Source organism: Podarcis bocagei (assembly GCF_964188305.1).
Source record: "Podarcis bocagei genome assembly, chromosome: 3".
In the NCBI taxonomy this organism is placed as follows: Eukaryota; Metazoa; Chordata; class Lepidosauria; order Squamata; family Lacertidae; genus Podarcis; species Podarcis bocagei.
Genome location: NC_138127.1, coordinates 16532999 through 16552169, shown reverse-complemented (window position 1 = coordinate 16552169; position 19171 = coordinate 16532999).

The window sequence follows — 19171 nt, the reverse complement described above, 5'->3', positions numbered from 1 at the left end:
CTGGCCTCTCACCCCTCTGCATGTTGACAATAAGTGGGTATGATTTTTACAGAAATGTGTGTGTGTATTCACATTTTAGTTAGAAAAGCATGGAACTATCACATGCAAGATCAAGTGTTTCAGTTTTGAAACCAGGAAAAAAATGTATTCATACAGCCTCAGGGATCTATAAAACACACACCTGTTCAGGGTCCCCCTCCTTAATTTTATAGAAATTGCTTTGCCAATAATTCGCTTTCCTGTAAAACATTCATGCTTTTATTCATGTTTACGGCACCCCTGACAATATAGCGACCATAATCACTTGTCCATTCCCCACCTAAACCAGCACACCTCAAAGAGCATTCAATCTTTCCTGTTTCCCATGGCAAAAGATGAACCATTCAGCTTTTTGTCTATATTAGTTGATTATTTACCATCCTGTTCCACCTTGTTTCTTTTCTTTTTTTAAAAAACGAATATTTTTATTAAATATTTCTTTGTTTACAAAAATACATGCATTGTCTCTTTTTTCAACATGTTTCTAACACTCAAGAAAAGCAATGCTAAAAGCCACCATAAATCTAGGAAATAAAATATTTCTGGAGATATGTAACATGAAAATACAAATGCAATTTACAATATCCCTGTAACAGATCAGACAACACCAAACAAAGGCACATACATTGATTAAAAGGTGGCTCCTAAATAAAGCAACGTGTTGTATTCTGCCATCAAAATTTTAGTACAGTTGGCACATCATAAGCAGTGGCTATGTTGAGACTTGATTGGTGTGAAGCATTGTACATGGAGCTGCCTCCCAAGAACATTCCAGAACTTCATCTGGTTCAACATGCAGCTGCGAGGCTTTTAACTGGATCCAGTTTTGTGGTGCACGTAACTTCTCTTCAATACCAACTTCAGTGGCTGCCCTGTTGTTGTTTTTTCTGGGTGCAATTCAAAGTGCTGGTTGTCACATTTAAAGTCCTAAAAGGTTTTGGACCAGTTATTCAATGGCTGCCTCCTCTAGCATGGTCCTTTCTGTAGGATTGATAATGCAAAGTTTGTGCAGAATCTGGAGGCTTTCATTTTGTGAATCCTCGGTGGGAGAGCAGGCTTACCTTAATGCAGACACACACAGAGAGACACTTGGTAAGGAAAAAAAATAACAAAGTAACTTACCTCAGATAGGATATAACTTTCTCGTTCTAAACAAACTAGTCAAGACACAAAGGGCTGTAGTTTTTGAGTGCAACAGGACTGGTGCTCCTGATACTGTAAATAGTCATTTGTATGTTTGTTGAAGTATGTTTGCTTGCCAGAGCCAACATCTGGCTCCACTTGGTGGACCTTGAGGTTCTGGTAGAAAGAAAAGTAGATCTCACAAGCCTGAAGCCTGACTTAGACTATCTTGCTATTACTTATTTATACACAACAATCTACATTCAACAATCCCACCCCCAACAGAAGCGCCCAGCAAGCGTTAAACCTTTAAGTCATTTCCATTTTTAAGCAAAGGTACCATTCTACAAGTTGCCATGGGTTGCCAGAGGGCTGTTCTATAATCATGTTCTATCGATGTTGGTTATGTAATAAAACTATGTCATGTTGATTGACAAGTAGTGGTTTTCTTGTCTGCTCAACTCTCTTGGGTATGGGCGGTTAGTTTGTCCATTAATATTAAGTCCCAAAGTTGTAAGTTCCAGATCTCAAACATTATCTGTATTTTGAGTCTTCTAATACCTTGCAATCATAAGCCATGCTCTTGCTATTTAAAATCAGCAAAAAGATTGACACAGATCAGCATATGGCCTAGAATCATAAAACTGTTGACTTGGAAGGGATCACGAGGGTCATCCATTCCTACAGCTTGCAATGCAGGAATCTTTTGCCCAACATGGGGCTCAAACCCACAACCCAGAGATTAAGAGTCTCATGCTCTACTGACTGAGCTATCCCTGTCCAACACTAATAGCCTCCATCTGGAAGCAGTGTTAGCCCACTACCCACAAACCATCTATTCTGGAAACCTTGCTGCTGTCCTTTGGATTTTAGTTCGGCATGAGAGAGACAGATCTGGAGGGAATGTGGTGTGGATTACAGTTATAATGACCTTCTATCCAGCATGAAAAATTTAGTAGTAATTTTGGATCTTGCCAAAAGCAGAATGGCACTTTCCAGATGTGCTTAACACTTCACAGGAGCCGTTCACAGCTGAGCCATAATGTCATCTTTTTCACACCTGGGATGACGTTCTGTTCTGAATAACTCACTTCAGCTAAAAAGCAGCCCTTGATGTTTCCTCACACAGTCTACTTATAAAAAGATTAAGCAAGGTAACCATTATTCCCCCATTATCTCCCCCTATTTTCTACCTATTGCAGTGTTTATATGGAATGTCTCCTACTAATTTTGCTAGCATGTTGTGCCCTCCAGCTCCACACAATGTCATCAGCAGCTCTAGAAATGACAGTACTTCACTTAATGAGGGAATGCTTTTTCTTTTTCTTTTGGGATGCAGGAGGTGAATAATTTCCCACACCATTTCTTGTCTTGCCTTTTGTATGGAATTAACAGGAATGAACTGCCTGTACCAGTTTTGATACACAAGGTTCAGAATTAGTTATGGCTGACTGGCAAGGAGGTGCCCTCCCCACAAAAGCAGAAAGGCTTGCTGCAATTGCCGATAGAACCATCACAGAAATGTTTTCCAGGGTGGTGTGATTAGTTGGGGATGAGAAAGTATGATGTGAACAGGTTGCTTCAATTGGTCGTTTCGATGACGGACAGATCTAAGAACATAAAGACAAAGGAAGAGCCTTCCTGGATCAGGCCCATGGTCCACTATCCTGTTCTCACAGTGGCCAATGAGATGGGAAGTCCAAAATAAGGACCCCTTTGGGGTCAATATATAATGATGATGTAGCTTTTGTTGCAGTAACTTGGCTTCCAAAGCCAAGCCATGTTTGCTGCCGCTGCCACCAGCAGTGAATCATGGCAACTGTTAAAAGACTCCACCGTATCACTGTGGTTCCTTGTATGATCCATAACATGTGTGACGCCACCTCTCTGACTTCACTGACGCCTCTTCTCAAAACACACCTCTATCAACTGGCCTAGACCCTGAGACCATCATCTGGGGGCCTTCCTTCCTGTGCCCTCACCAGAGAGTCCCAGAGGGTTGTGTCAGATGGCAATGGTGGTTGCTCGTGAGTAACCAGTCAAGACTCCGACCTGTCTTTTACAGGTTTTATTTTGGTGCAAAACTATTTACAGTGCAGTACCACAAGTTCATGTCTGCCTCAACCGCTAGCAGAATCCAGGAGTGGTCCTTTCCGGGTCCTCCCCCAACATAAGAGCTTAGTCACCCCCAGCCTTTTCCTTCCTTCTTTGCCTTTTACACCTCTGCACAGGGTGGGTGACGGAAGAGGTGTGCTTCCCTCCTGGCCGGCTTGTCCAGCAGCATCCTCTGGTCCCTTCCCCTCTTCCCCACTGGAGGTGTGGCTTTCCCCACCACAGGAAGAGGAACTGCTTCACAAGAATTTCGGAGGCTCCCTGTAACCCAACTGCCCCTCTGCTTCTCTTCCCTGTTCCGATGGCAGTCCCCTGACAGGTTGCAACACGAGAATAGGCCTTTTCTGCAGCGACTCCTCGCTTGTGGAATGCTCTTCCCAGGGATGCTTGTCAAGTGCCTTCTTTACATATCTTTAGGCACCAGGTGAAAACATTCTTCTTCTCCCAGGCCTTTGACTGATTAAACAATCTTTGGTCTTTGTGTCTATGGCGGAGGGGGTTGTTGTTGTTGTTGTGTTAGGCATTTTGTGTTTTCATAGTGTAAATTGCCCTGTAATCTTTGGGTGAAGGGGGGGGGGAGAGATGTTCGATTCAGTCCAACAAATAGATCCACTTGTGCATTTCATCTAATGCCCTACACCACACCAGTTCTCTAATTCAGCTTCAGTGGGTCTGCCCCGTAAGTAAGTAAAAGTTAGTTGATTCCATCCCGTGGTAAGTATGCAGCCTTCATTTCTCCTGCCCATTTCATACCCTGCATACCGTGTTTCAACAATGTACAGGAAGCAGAAGAGCTCTCTGAGCTCCCGTTCCCTTCAGCAGTGCACAGAAAGGGTCCGTGAATGATTGATGCATCTTCAGGCCCAAAAATTTCCCAACTAGCCGCAGAGTTGCAAGTCTCACAGTATCAGCGTTTGATGTTCCATTTGTTAGCTAGATTGTGCTGTGAACTGGATAAACTTTTTTGATCCTTCTCCTCTCCTCCTATCTCTTGCGGACCCCTGCTTTCCCTGCATCGAACTTATGCATCAAATAGAAGCTAGAAATGAAATCCGCCTGCATTGAGCGGCTTTTGTTGTCAAGGGCGTGCCTACAATGTTGTGTGTGAAAGAGAGAGGGGGTGAGGAGAAGAATGTGCAGAGAAGTGGGAAGGAAAACAGATACTTCTTCTCTTTCTTTTCCTCCCCAAAAAGGCTGTTTCTTCCGAGTCTGCTGTTATTTGCATAATTTACCATGGCAGCCGTTTCAGATGCTTTATTAATAACCTTTTAAGGGAGACAGAACCACTCGTTCTGCATAGCTTTGGGTTAGAAATCCCTTGTCATGATTAAGTTGTTGAGGCTGAAAGCAAAGGGTGAGTCATCGCAAAATGGAGAATGCAGAGTAATCTGGTGGCGGGGAAATTATGTGGTGGGAGGGAGGTTTAATAGAAAACGGTAGTTTTCAATTTTTGAGACAAGCTGACTGTCACAGTGGCTGGTAACATAGAATGGGGAGGATTATCCGTCAAAATCTCTTTTAAAATGTTCTTCTTTTCTTGTGGCAAAGGCTCACAAAAAAAAAAGGTATAGAGGCTAGAGCTAAGAATCATGTTTCCAAATATCATTTGGAATTGCTTTTTGCCTTGTTTTGACAAGCCTATCATTATAGCAGTGTGGTGTAACAGTTATAGGCATAAAACTTAATGGAGCTGCATACATATTATACCTTGAAAACTAGGATTGCCATATTGCAAAAAGTGAAAATACAGACAGAAAAGCTGTTGAGGTTTTTTTTTTTTGGGGGGGGGGTTGCAGAGTTGTTGAGCTTTAGTTGTGAAATCTCAAAAAAAATACCATAAGTTTTTGAGCTGTTTTTAAGGGAAGTCACCAAAAATGACAATGCCAACGTGTGTTGCCATACATCCAGATTTTCCTGGACATCACTGTGATTTCCACCTGGACACTGTTTCCGACGGTTGATTGCCGTCTATGTCCAGGAAATTCCGGACGTATGGCAACCCTACTTAGAGCACATTCAAAAGCACATTTCCCTCTCAAAGAATTCTGCGTACAGTGGTACCTCGGTTTAAGTACTTAATTCGTTCTGGAGGTCCGTACTTAACCTGAAACTGTTCTTAACCTGAAGCACCACTTTAGCTAATGGGGCCTCCCGCTGCTGCCGCGCTGCCGGAGCACGATTTCTGTTATCATTCTGAAGCAAAGTTCTTAACCTGAAGCACTATTTCTGGATTAGCGGAGTCTTTAACCTGAAGCGTATGTAACCTGAAGCGTATGTAACCCGAGGTACCACTGTATTGTTGTTTGTTAAGGGTTGCTGAGAATTGTAACCCCGTGAAAAGTGAAGTACAGTGCTCACACCCTTTGAGGGAAAATTAACATCAACAACAGTAACAACTCCTGTTCCACCAAAAATGCCCCCCCAAACAAAATCCTAACCCAATATTCTGTTCAGCCACTTCAGCTTTTGTAGCTGGAGTCAGTTAGGGCTCCACCCTCCCAGGCCAGGTGGAAAGAGGTTAGCAAGGCAGGGAGCAGGTCTTCCAGGGCTCACAACCAAGATGCTCTCTATAGGGTAGCTCACCCCAGCTGTTTTTTTGTTTTCCACACAAGAAAACCTGAGTATCACAGGAAAGAAGAATGTGAGGAGTGGTTTTAACTAAAAAAATCCACAGGAGGGGAAAGATTTAAAAAGACTTACCCCTCTCATATACTATTTTTCCACTTGAGCTTGAAGCTTCCATGGCTGCGGTGAAAAGGAAAAATGGCAGGCGGGGGAAAACCTGGACTGCTTCTTATTTCCGATAAATATTTTGGGCTCTCAAGTTAGTTAGCAAAATATTTATAGACATAGAATGTATGGTTTCCTCCAGTACCAACTGTTAGTATAATTAGAAATAGTCCTTTGAAGAATCTAGTACTTGCCCAGTAAGCCAATCTCTCATTTATTGATGCTCAAGGCTTGCACAACCACACACAAACGCATCACCGCAAACCCGAAAGTGGCACAAGAAGGGGTGTGAAAATGGCAAAAAAATGGTGCAAAAGCAGTGTCTGCCAATCCCACGAGCCTTTGCAAGTGCAATTCCAAGAGCCCTTGTACTGAACTTTGAGGACTGTGGAGAGTTGGAGTTTCAGCAAGAAGGGTTGGAGAGAGCGATTGTGTTGTTTGCAGGCTTTTTCAATGGCGTTCCCAATATACGCGAATTCACTTAAACGCACGGTACCTTGGAACGTAACCCCTGTGTAAACGGGGAGTTGCCTATACTCATAATTCTCACAAAAGAAAGAAAGAGAGAAAGAGAGAAAGAGAGAAAGAGAGAAAGAGAGAAAGAGAGAAAGAAAGAAAGAAAGAAAGAAAGAAAGAAAGAAAGAAAGGTCAAACACAATTTTACCACACAAAGAAAAATGGTGACAAAGTACCAATTGTCTACCAACTTTCAGAAACCCAGAACTATTGGCTAGGGGCATGTTTCCTAGCTGTGTCTTTTATCAAACAGAGAATACTGTGTTTCCATCCATTCCCCTTGTACTCAAATAACTAAAAATAGTAATAGCTGAACGGTTTTTACTGAAGCTTCCCAAACATTCTTCTTTCCTGCAGAGATCAAACACGGAACATCTATAAGGGTTAAACAGGAAATAGAAAAGGTGTATGTGACCGAGATCAAATCCAGAGGAAAAAAACGTTTGTATTTTTCCAAAAAACAATTGCAAAATAATAAAATGTACTGGTTTATTCCCCCCTCCCAAAAAAAAATCAGGATTGAAATTGTGTACTGAAGTTTGCCTGATTCTTCATTACTGATATTTAGTCTTCTAAATAATGTCTTTCGACAGGCTATGATTTGAAACTACACAGCATTTTATGCCTTTCTCTTTTTTTTTAAAAAAGAAGTCTGCTGGCTGTTGTTTATTATGTATTATGTAGTTATGTATGGTTTTAATGTTTTTATTCTTCTTTTAAATGTGCTGCTTTGGGTGCCGTAGGCAGATAACACAGCTTTCAGAGAACAGAGCTTTAAATAAATGATAAATCTGCATTCTATGAATGCTTTTTTTTTTTTTAAAGCTCCAAAGTGCTACAACAGTGCACTGGAAGGGAAATGCATTGAGCCAGCCTAAATTCGTAATCTTAGGGACTAGAAACATAATTCCCCCCACCCCAGAACAAAAGGTAAAATGTAAATTGTTGCCTAGAAGCGAGGTGCTGTTAACTGTTACTCTGTAGTCTGAAAGTTTAGAAAGCTGATAGTGCACTTTGTGAATTTACTCTTTAATTAAAAGGCTTCAACACTTTTGTAATTTTGCAGAATGGATGATGCTTGTGAAAGATAGATTATAATAAGGTTCAGCAATTTACCTCCAAAGGCAGCGTATCAGTATTAATGAATATAGCACACTGGGGTATGAAAGTATTAATGTCTCCCATTTACAAGATGTGTTAGCTGGAGAACTGAGAAGTTGTTTTATTAGCTCCAAGGCACAAAGCAAATTATTGTAGCCATGAACAAAAGTAAAGGTTCAGAGGCAGGGTCCGTTTCTTCCCACAGTAAATGAGCAAAAGCGAGCAACCGGAGGAAGCAACATTTACCCCATAAGCCAAGGATTCCCCCAAAATGTTGATCTGCTCAACTTTCTTTCAGAGTTTAGCTGCTCTGTGAGCTTAATTGGCCTAGAGATACACTTATTTGTGTTCATTCCTTTATATTCATTGCTATGTCAGCTATGTCTGGGCTACAAGATTCTGGGCTGGAATAGCCTAACTTCCATTGTTAAAGTTCAGGTAACGTCTAGCTTAGATTACTGCAATGTGTTACACTTGGGGCTGCCCTTGAAGATAGTTTGGAAGCTGAAGTTGCTGTAGAATTCAGTGGCTAGATTGCTGACCAGGGCAAGACGGTCTGAACATGGTGCACCAAACCTTTCATGACTGTGTTGGCTACCAGTTAGTTTCCAGGCCCGGAACAGGTTTTGACCTATAAAGCCAAATGCATCTCAGGACTCCAGTACCTCAAGGACCACCTCTCCTCACAGGAACCCACTTGGGGCCTGAGTTCTTTATCAAAGGCACTTATTTGCATGCCCTCTCTTCTTAGTGATGGCTTGTCGTTTGTGGAATGCTGTCCCCAGGGAGCTATGCCTGGTGTCATTACTATCTGTTTCTAGGTGGCATTTTTATTCACCCAGGCCTTTGAGCCTTAATTTTATTATTGTAATAATAATAATAATAATAATAATAATAATAATAATAATAATAATAAATTATTATAATTTATACCCCGCCAATCTGGCCAGGTCTTCCCAGCCTGGGTGGCTCCCAACAGAATATTAAAAACATGGTAAAACATCAAACATTAAAAACTTCCCTAAACAGGGCTGCCTTTAGATGTCTTCTAAAAGTCAGATAGCTGTTTATTTCCTTGACATCTGACAGGAGGACGCTCCACAGGGTGGGCGCCACTACCGAGAAGGCCCTCCGTCTGGTTCCCTCTAACTTCAATTCTCGCAGTGAGGGAACCGCCAGAAGACCCTGAGAGCTGGACCTCGGGCTGAATGATGGGGGTGGAGACGCTCCTTTGGGTATTATTGTTGTTATTATTATTATTCATTTCATTTCCATACTACTTTATATTGTTTAATGAATCTTATGTTATTCTCCTCTTAGATAAACCCCCGCCAAAGGCATTTTTGGCCAAAATGTATAGGGCACATAGAACTCATCCTAGTTTTGGTATCTGTGAGATTCATTTTTTCTTTTCTTTTTTTGCATGTCATCCTCCGATGCTTGCTGGTTTTGGCACATATTTTTCTTCTTTTGGTTGCCTAAGAACTACAGTGGTACCTCAGGTTAAGTACTTAATTCGTTCTGGAGCTCCGTTCTTAACCTGAAACTGTTCTTAACCTGAAGCATCACTTTAGCTAATGGGGCCTCCTGCTGCTGCTGTGCCACCAGGGCACAATTTCTGTTCTCATCCTGAAGCAAAGTTCTTAACCCGAGGTACTATTTTTGGGTTGGAGGAGTCTGTAACCTGAAGCGTCTGTAACCTGAAGCGTCTGTAACCCGAGGTACCACTGTATCAATGAACTTATTTTCAGTCTGTTTGTGTCCATCATTCCCCACTGACCAAGTCTGGGTCTGCCACAGAACTTATGTGGAGGGGCAATGCCTTGTGGACTTCGCCAAGTGAAAGTCCCAATTCATAAATAAAGACCGTAGCCTTTGCTTCAGGAGGTCCCATAGCATAATCTGCCATGGATCCTACAACAGCGTGGGCCAATTTGTGGGGCTCAGTTGCCTTCTGATTTACAGTACATTTGCCTGGGATCATAGCCTTGATTAATCATCCATGATGATTGTTCCAACACTCTCAGACACTCTCAGCTTCTGCAGCTAATGATACTTGGCTGGCTTTGCTCCATCCCACTGATGGGTCTCCCTCACAATAACCTTCCTAATTTAGGAGCCAGTCCAATTCCCATTAAAGTCAATGAAAAGGCTGTAAATGACTCTTAATAAGAATTGGATTGGATCCTAAATGATGACCCTTTGTTCCGGGCTCTTCTGTGCTCATTCTCTTCAGATTCAGCAGCTCCTGAGATCTGTTGCTGTTAACTATAATATGCTAGCACCTCTTCCCTCTTATTTTCATAAAATGTTTACCACATAGGGCTTCCACTTGGCATGGCCCAGGGTTTTTTTCTCTCTCTCTGCATGAATCCATCCAACAAGCTCCTGGATGAACCGGCTTGTCAGTTCTCGATGAAATAAGAATGTGTGTGGTGCCAGCAGCAGATGTTAATGGGTTTGAAATGAGGAGAGGAACTCTGAAATCTGTAAAACCTTTTCACAAGGAGGACAAAATGCAACAAAATGTGACAGCGGGGTCCTCTCTGTTCAGCTGCTCCATTTCACTCTGTTTTCTGGTTTGGGGCTGTTTTCTGGTTTCATTGGTGTCAGGGAACTGACATCGGAGGGAGAGGCGAAGGGGGGGCTCCCAGATGATGCTGGCGAAGGACCCAGCAGCAGGGGGAGAAACAGCTCAGTAGAGGGGGAAACCAATCAGCGCAAAACCAGGGATAAAGGGGGGCAGACGGAGGAATTGGAGAGAGGGCTCCAGGACTCTTCACTGGACATCAGTGAGGAGAGCCCAGGTCCTCCGCTACCCACGCCTTCCCTGCGCAGAAGACTCCCGCGCAGTGAGAGGAGGAGGAGACTGGGTGTCAAACAACTTTTATGTTGGAAGAGGTTCAAGAAACACCCACTGACGGATTCTGCCAGTGACTGAGGCAGCCACGATGAGAAGGGCTGTGCAGTCAAAAAGGTTTAATATGGCAAACTAACTGAGAAAGGCACCAGCTTACGCACGAGTAAATCATACCTACTACAATTGGGTTGTTTGGAGTTTCATTTTTTTCATCCTCTATGTTCCCCTCCCCCTAATAATTTTGTACCTTGTGATTCTCCTAAGCCTGCTGACATCTCCCTTTTATGCCTGGGGCTGTGTGCACTCCATACATTGAAAGCACATGCCTTCCCAAAAATAATCCTGGGAGTTGCAGTTTACCCCTCACTGCAGTTTCCCCTTCACCAGTAGTGTAGTGGGGGGGGGGGAGTGCCACAGGTGTGGTTGCCCCAGGTGCAAAATTGTTAGGGGGCACAAAATGTCAACACCCGGTTCTGCCTCAATACAGCTGCACACTTCCGTCACTGGGCTCTGTTGAAAATGGCTTCCCCAGGCAAACTAGGAGGTGACCTATCAGACAACAGAACAACTCTTCTTTTCTTATCTTATCTCTGCAGCTGTGTTCTGCTGTAGAGACACCATTAGACATTTGAATGTGCATGCATACTCTGTCCATTTCCCTCCCTCCTCATGACCCTGGGCACTGGCAACCCATGCTACACCACTGTGCATCACCCTTAACAAACTATAGTCACCTCCAACCAAAAAATGCATCACAGGTAGCAGGACTACCTAAACCCACAGCCTACCTAAACCTACAGTACTTTGAAACATGGTCCTGGAACTTCAGTTTGGCAAAAGAGAATAGGATATGATCCTTCTTTACCAGGAAGGACCCAAAAGCACTAGCAGATTGCACACATGCTCAGCCTAGGAAGAATGCTACTGGGAGACAATATTTGAGTTGGAGGTAAGAAACTAGTACAGTGGTACCTCGGGTTAAGTACTTAATTCGCTCTGGAGGTCTGTTCTTAACCTGAAACTGTTCTTAACCTGAAGCACCACTTTAGCTAATGGGGCCTCCTGCTGCTGCCGTGCCACCGGGGCACAAGTTCTGTTCTCATCCTGAAGCAAAGTTCTTAACCCGAGGTACTATTTCTGGGTTAGCGGAGTCTGTAACCTGAAGCATATGTAACCTGAAGCATATGTAACCCGAGGTACCACTGTACTTTCTCCATCTCTTGCCCTCCATGCCAGCAGTATTTTGGGATGGAAGAAAGCACCTGTTCGCACCGCAGCAGAGAAAAGTTTTACGGTGTACTGCTTCCAGTTTTTCGATCCAAGCAAACCTCCATTCTTATGCCTATCAGATCAATTAAACATCCCTGACTTCTTATATAACTTTTGGGTTGTTAAGACTGAAATGCTCATCGCTCACTGCAGTTTATCTACTGCAGAGCTGAAATTAAAGGGCCTATCTCAGACAGGCTCGTTAGTTAAAAGCAGGTGCAGTGACTTTGCTTGCCAACAGAATCTGGCAATAATCTTCTCATCCTGCTCTGCCTCTAAGGCTAAAAAAATATTGTAAGATTTACCATAAATCGGAAAGCTCCTTACCTGAACTCATATACCACAAAGACAGACTTGATCAGCCAATGCAGTCTAAAGCATGGGAAAGTTGCTTCTAGGAAAAAAACTAGTTGCTAGTGTGATCACAACTGCGACACTATCTATAGTTTGTTTCAATAGACCAGGGACATGAAACCTCCTGCTCAGGGGCCAGTGTCACTGCATCTGAATTTCATCTCCTCCTCTTGTTTTTGTTGTTTTGTTGCTTTGGCACCCCCTGCAGTGTGACGCCTAGTGTGACTGCACCTGTCACACTACCCTCAAACCAACCCTAGCATGATTCATTCTTGTGCAGAGATCAGCTGACATTTCCCCGCTTTCCAGCTGGATCCATGAACCACACACCTATTGTTCTTCTTCTTGTTTTTGTTATTATTTACATACTGTCCTATACCCAGAGGTCTCAGGGCAGAGCACTCAATTATTATGTATGGGAGTTGCATGTTTCCTTCCAGACCACTATCCCAGCATTTGCTGTTTGTTTACCCTGGTCCTTGCTCACGAGTAACTTGAGTTCAGGCCTTGATTAGCTTGCAAGCTGGGATACTGAAGAGCAAACCAATGACCAACCAAATACACAAAGCAGAAATGTGCTCAGACTTCTTCATCACTGTAGTGATGAATGCATATACGTGTGGACAGCTGAATGGGACAACATTGGGAGAAGACTCCTGCGATGGATTGTGCCCTGACATTTTTTAAAATGGGCCTGTAATCTGAGGGTCCAGCGAATGGTTTGAAGGCACCTGTTGTTTTGCCATGTTTGAAAAGAAGCAAATCCGGACCTAGCCAGCATCTCTGGCTATGCAGGAAATCCTGTATAGTCCCATGTCTGAGAATCCCAAGTGATTGTGCTCATCTCCTTCCTGGGTGTGGTGGGGGGAGGGGAATACCAGATGCAATTATAACAAATAACCAGTGTTCCCTCCCCTTGGGGCTACTCAAGGTTATGCAGTACCCCCAAAATGTTAAAAGTATAACAACTTAATGGTAAATACCAGCGTTTTCTTCTTCTTTTTCTTTTTAAAAAAGCATTGCAAATAACTGTAGCAACCCTAATAGTTGCACAGTTAAATGCCACAAATCTAGGAGCAGATTTTAAAGCTTTTCCAATAGGTGGACCAAATTTGCCCTTAAAATTAATAATGATGCAGCTATCCCTGCAGAATCAGCAGAGGGAAGGCTGGTAAATTGCCTCTTTTAAAGAGGCCATGCATAATGTATCACTATGAAAGAAGGCAGAAACATGGGAAATTTCATTCCCATATTAACCGCAGTAAGGTCACTTACCTCATTACACCTTCCAAAGCCACAGCTGTCTTTTCTGGCTCAGACCTTTATATTTCCACATCTCCCAGTCTTCTAACTTCCACTTTCAGTACTTTGGACTGGTAGCAAAATGTGGTGGTTGTGTGTGTGTGTCTTTGTGTATGTGTATGTGTGTGTGTGGTGGTGTTGGTGTTGGAGGGGAGTTTAAAAGGCCTGGGGCTGATGGTAAAATGAGGTTAGCAGTCCATTATACCAGTTCTGGCTATGCAAAGCAACATTACCATCCACTGGGATGAGGGGGAGGAAAGGCTAGCATTGCATAAAGAAAGTCTTGCTACTGGTGATAACATGGAGAAAGCTAGGGGTTTATATTTTTGGGGGAGGTTGGCAGGGTAGATTGCATTTGCCAGTGATGTACACTCCAGCAATGGAGACTGGTGCATTGGGGCAAAGTAGGCACTACCCCAACAACTCCAGCCTTCCTCCAACTGCCTGCTTTCTTCCTTACAATACATCAGGGCAGTACCATTGTGTCCTTCTCTGGCACCCATGGAGTGAGCACATGGGCATGGGCATGCACACCAGGCAGGACCAGGGGCTGGGTGCAGAGGGTAAACAAAACCTGCCACACCAGCCCAATCCTCACCAACAAAAGAGCGTGGGACATTGAAGGTTCACAGGGCCAGGCTGTACCATCTGCCCACGGAGAGGGGAGCCGGGCCAGCCGACGCATCCCCCTAAAGCTGCCCGGGTGGTGATTCAGTGAGGGAGCTGAAGTGGGCAGCAAGGCCAGGCTGGGCTCCAGGGCCCAGAGACTCCTGGCGGCAGGCAGGGCGGGGATCCATTTGTGGCACCACCTCAAAATCATGCACCTGTGACAGGGACTGGGCAGATGAGGAGGAGTGGTGCACCCCTCCCCCCCCCCCCGAGAAGCTTCCCATCAGGTGGTAAATGAAGGGAGTATCGACCCAGGTTCATGGTGGTGGGAGACAGGACACACCCCAGAAGAAGAAAGGAGCTGGGGAATAATGGCTAGTGGAGAACAGGCATGAGCTAGCAGGTGCACTAGCCCTGAACAGAGTCTGATGTGTTAGAAACAGTCCAGCAGCCAGTTGACACGATGTCTCTCGAGAGTCTGATATAGCCCCACTTCCTTTCCCTAGGACCAGAAGTTTCATCCATGTCACCGAGCAGAAAGCCAAACAGCGACAGAAGGATTCCCTTAGCAGCCACCATCAACAACAGGAGGGGTCTGAGAGGTAGAAAATTCAGTGGAGGGGGCACTCTGGGCAACAGCTCAAGCTTCAGGGACTACATTCTGTGGTCTCTGTGTCTCTCTGTTTACTACTAATAAAAGAGCTGAAAAGAAGCTCTCTGCATGTCTGCTTTCACTCAGCAGTCAGCCAAGTGAGCTGTCTGAAGTCTTCCTTCTTGACAACCTGGGACTATGGTCCCCCTGGCCCACCCCCACACTTCACCTCTGCATCAGGGAGTGGCTCTGTCTGTCATTGGATCTGACTTCGCCTACTGTTGCTTTTTCTGCCTTCCCCCTTACCAGTCCCAATGGCCACCAGCCATCATTGCACTTCAGTGCTGTGACAAGTATGAATGCAAAGCCAGTAGTGGGGTGGGGTGGGGAAGAAGAGGAGAGAATATCACATTCAAAACTTTGGAGTGGTCTGAGCAGGTAATTCACACATAATCTCCATCCCACTAGTCCTCATTGTATATGTAGTATTTGATTGCAGGACCTATTTTGCTGTTGAAAGGATACATGAAAAGCCCACCCTTCAATAATACAATTGCACACTTCAACATTTGTTTTTGTTGTTGTTGTTCCGTCTTTTAGTCATGTCTGACTCTTCGTGACCCCATGGACCAGAGCACGCCAGGCACTCCTGTCTTCCACTGCCTCCCGCAGTTTGGTCAAACTCATGCTGGTAGCTTCGAGAACACTGTCCAACCACCTCGTCCTCTATTGTCCCCTTCCCCCTTGTGCCCTCAGTCTTTCCCAACATCAGGGTCTTTGCCAGGGAGTCTTCTGTTCTCATGAGGTGGCCAAAGTATTGGAGCCTCAGCTTCAGGATCTGTCCTTCCAGTGAGCACTCAGGGCTGATTTCATTAAGAATGGAGAGGTTTGATCTTCTTGCAGTCCATGGGACTCTCAAGAGTCTCCTCCAGCACCATAATTCAAAAGCATCAATTCTAAATATACACAAATGGAACAATTGCAAAAGCTCCCCACTTTATGAGAAGGTGTGTTAGAATGCTAGCATCTCCTTTTACACGTTTATGGTAAAGTGGATGGTATATATATTTCCCCCCTTTGTATTCATCTCTCTCTTTCTGCAATTACAATAAATAAATAAGATGGTAGTCTGGAATGTGACATTCCTTGCTGTTCAGTCCCATCAGTCCCTTGAATGGGTAGGAATTTTATTCCCCCCCCCCCCCCCGGCTTGTCAGGACAAAAAGAGAGGTTTCAAGAGATACTTTTCACGGATATGAATTTGCTGAATTAATTTTTTAAAAAAGGGATACAAGAACGGGAGACGTGAGGAAGTCGTGAAAATAAGTTAATTGAAGATGAGAAATTAAGAAAGAGGGAATTTTTGTTTTTTGTTATTATATGTGTTTTTATCTCTCTCTTTTCTTTTTCTTTTGATGTGTTTAATGTTTGTATTTTTGTACTTTTTTTTCTCTGTGATTTTGTATTTTCTTTGTCTATGTTTTATTGTGAAAACTTAATAAAATATTTATAAAAAAACAAAAAAAACCAAGAGATACTTTTCACTAGCAGTGGGATTTTATGTAAAGCATAAATCTTTGTCTGCTATTTTCCATAGACTTCTCTGCCCAATTCTTGCTCTCAGTCCCAGCTGGTTCTCAATTCAGTCAGTAGGCAGAGGGAAGAAAGGATTAAACAATGCTTTACTTTGCATTTTCTGACTCATTTGCTTAATGACTAATCCTTATGTGAATCCTAAAGCTATAATTTTGTGGAATGCACAGGCTCTCCTTCACATTATGCATACACCCTCCAGACCCAGAAGTTCATAACCAGAACCCTGTATGATTATTTTAAAACTTAAATCAGTATTGACCTCCAGGGACCAGGGGGAAAAAATCAACCATTCCCCATAGAATATTGTTCTGAGGTTCCTTTTTCTTTCTTGGTGGCTCTGGAAAGATGTCAGCTGGGAATCTGGGCAGGATGGGACTTTTGCCTACAAGCTAAGAGATATGTATCAAATCTCAAATTAGCAGCAATTTGCTAGTCAAGGTTGGTATCTCTGTTTGTTATATATTGTAGTGGCTTCCAATACATGCTGTTGCATTTCTGGGGGCTGCCTTCCTGCTATTTGCAGCTGTGTGAATTGTGCCTGAGAGTTAGGGGAGTTAGGGGAAAGCCAGAAAGTAGATATGGATTCTGGAAAAGAAAAACAAAAACCAAGTTAAAAATGGAATAACCTTCCCATGTGTTCTCTGGGAAAACATTTCAGACATAGGGACCTGTAGGAGAGCAAGAGCAAAACCTGTTTAAATCAGGCATGGTTTCTATTCACAGTTTCTATTCACAGGGACCACTCTCTTCTCCGTAGAATAGTCCTGGGAAGACCGACATCAGCACACAACATGATGGGGCAAATATTGTGGTCCTGTGTCTCATGACTAATGCTGGCCTCCCTTTAAAAGGAAAGTACAGTTTTTAAAATGAATTTATTATTTAAAAACATATCCTTCTGTTCTGTATACTAATGCAGATACCCTCTTGTCTCACATATAATAAAACTTAATTGTGTCATCACACAGCCCCCACTGGAGGATTTGTAACACCTCATCACAATCCTGGATTTGCATGAAATGAGGAGGAGCAAAGAAGACAGCAGGTTGAACAACAGCAGTGACCATGTCAAGGGAAAGACACAGAGAGGGGGGAAGTGGCGGTTTAAAACAATGAGTGTTTTATGTGTTTTCTTCCGCCCTATTCCTACGGCTGTAATTAGTTTTCACAGTTTTTAATACTGAAGCTTAAATTGCTCACCCCAGGACCTGATGGTGAAAGGCTGGTGGCATTCAATGTTAGTGCTACTCACAGTAGACCCATTGAGGTTAATGGTCATGGCTAACAGGTTTATTAATGTCAAAGGGCCTACTCTGACTACCACCCATACCTCAGGTTTCAAGGTGGTTCACAGGATAAAATCAGAATATAATATCACCAAATACATAATCAAAATAAAAACAACACAATACCCTCCCCCAACATTTTTAAAGGGAAATAGATTTGTAAATGTTTTTTTGGTTGCTTCCTTCATTTCTTATATTGCATTTTTATTGCATTACGGTTTGAATTCTACGGAATGCAACCTGCGACGCGATAAAACAGAGGATGAAAAAAAATGTAAAAGAAGCAATAGAACACAATTTAATCAATCGGACCGCATCCAGAACATCACGTTACAATTGCTACTTTAAGAGTGATCCTGCTTTGAGAGTGGTCTTGCTCGCCTCTTTGAAGAAACAGTCTATTTATGGTGAGACGGAGATCCAGAGCAATAGGAAGGGCATGAGGAATGTGTGCTTTCCATTTCCCACTGCAATATCATTATGTTAGAAGCTGCTGGGGGCAGCGTTGGGTTATGCAATCTACCATCCTTTTGAAAGCTCTTAGGTCTTTGTGACTGACAACAATATTTTGGAACCCTGCAGCTGAGAAGGATGGGGATATATATACGCCCCCCCTTCTCACTTACACAGAACAAATACTCCTTGTGACTCACACTTTTAGTCATCTTTAATGTTGCTCTCTCTCTTTTTGTTCTCCACAGAGTTCAGAAACATTTGTGCAAGGATTCTATAGATGGAGCAGAAGGAAAAGGCGATTTTGGTTCGCCTCCTGCCACAATTTCTCCACCGCCTGTTGTCTCCTTTTGAGCACCCGTCATTATTCGGTAGCAGCATTCGCTGCTAAAATTAAAAGGAAACAACAACAACGACCCCCCCTGCTCCCCAAAGTGCACATTTGGCCAACGAATCCTGAATTAAAGGACAGATTAATTGTTTTATCGACGAGAACATCTGGAATTGATATTAGCAGCTTGCAACATGGGAGACATACCCTTAAAATAAAAATATGAAGCACCTGAAGAAAATGGAATTGGAAGGGGCCCTGAGGAGCATTTAGTCCAAGCCCCCACAATGCAGGAATATGCAGCTGTCCCTTACGGGGCTCAAACCTGCAACCTTAGTGCTATCAGCACCACCTTCTAACCAACTGATCTATGCAGGCGCTGCCATTTATCAGTCATATTTATTATCCTGTCCTAATTCCCCTCCCCCCCAAAAAAACTAAGAACTATTTGCCTCATTTTAAAAGCAAATAAATGCATGTCACTCTAAGATTTCTAGAAAATGTTTTCTAGAAAAACCTCTACCTAGTCCAAATTATTGGCAAGGTCTGCTAGAGGCCAAGTCAGATGTGGTTTTGGAAGATCTGTGATCAGATGTCACATGTCTCAAAAAGTTTAATAGCAGCTAGAGTGTGGTGTGTGGGGGGGATTTTGGGTGTTCCCCACATACCATTTTCCTTCAGAGAATTAGCACCATTCCTTCTTGAAGCTGCAGTTGGTACATAAGGGGAATCATGCAGGTGCTGTTGTTGTTGTTTAGTCGTGTCTGACTCTTCGTGACCCCATGGACCAGAGCACGCCAGGCACTCCTGTCTTCCACTGCCTCCCGCAGTTTGGTCAAACTCATGCTGGTAGCTTCGAGAACACTGTCCAACCATCTTGTCCTCTGTCATCCCCTTCT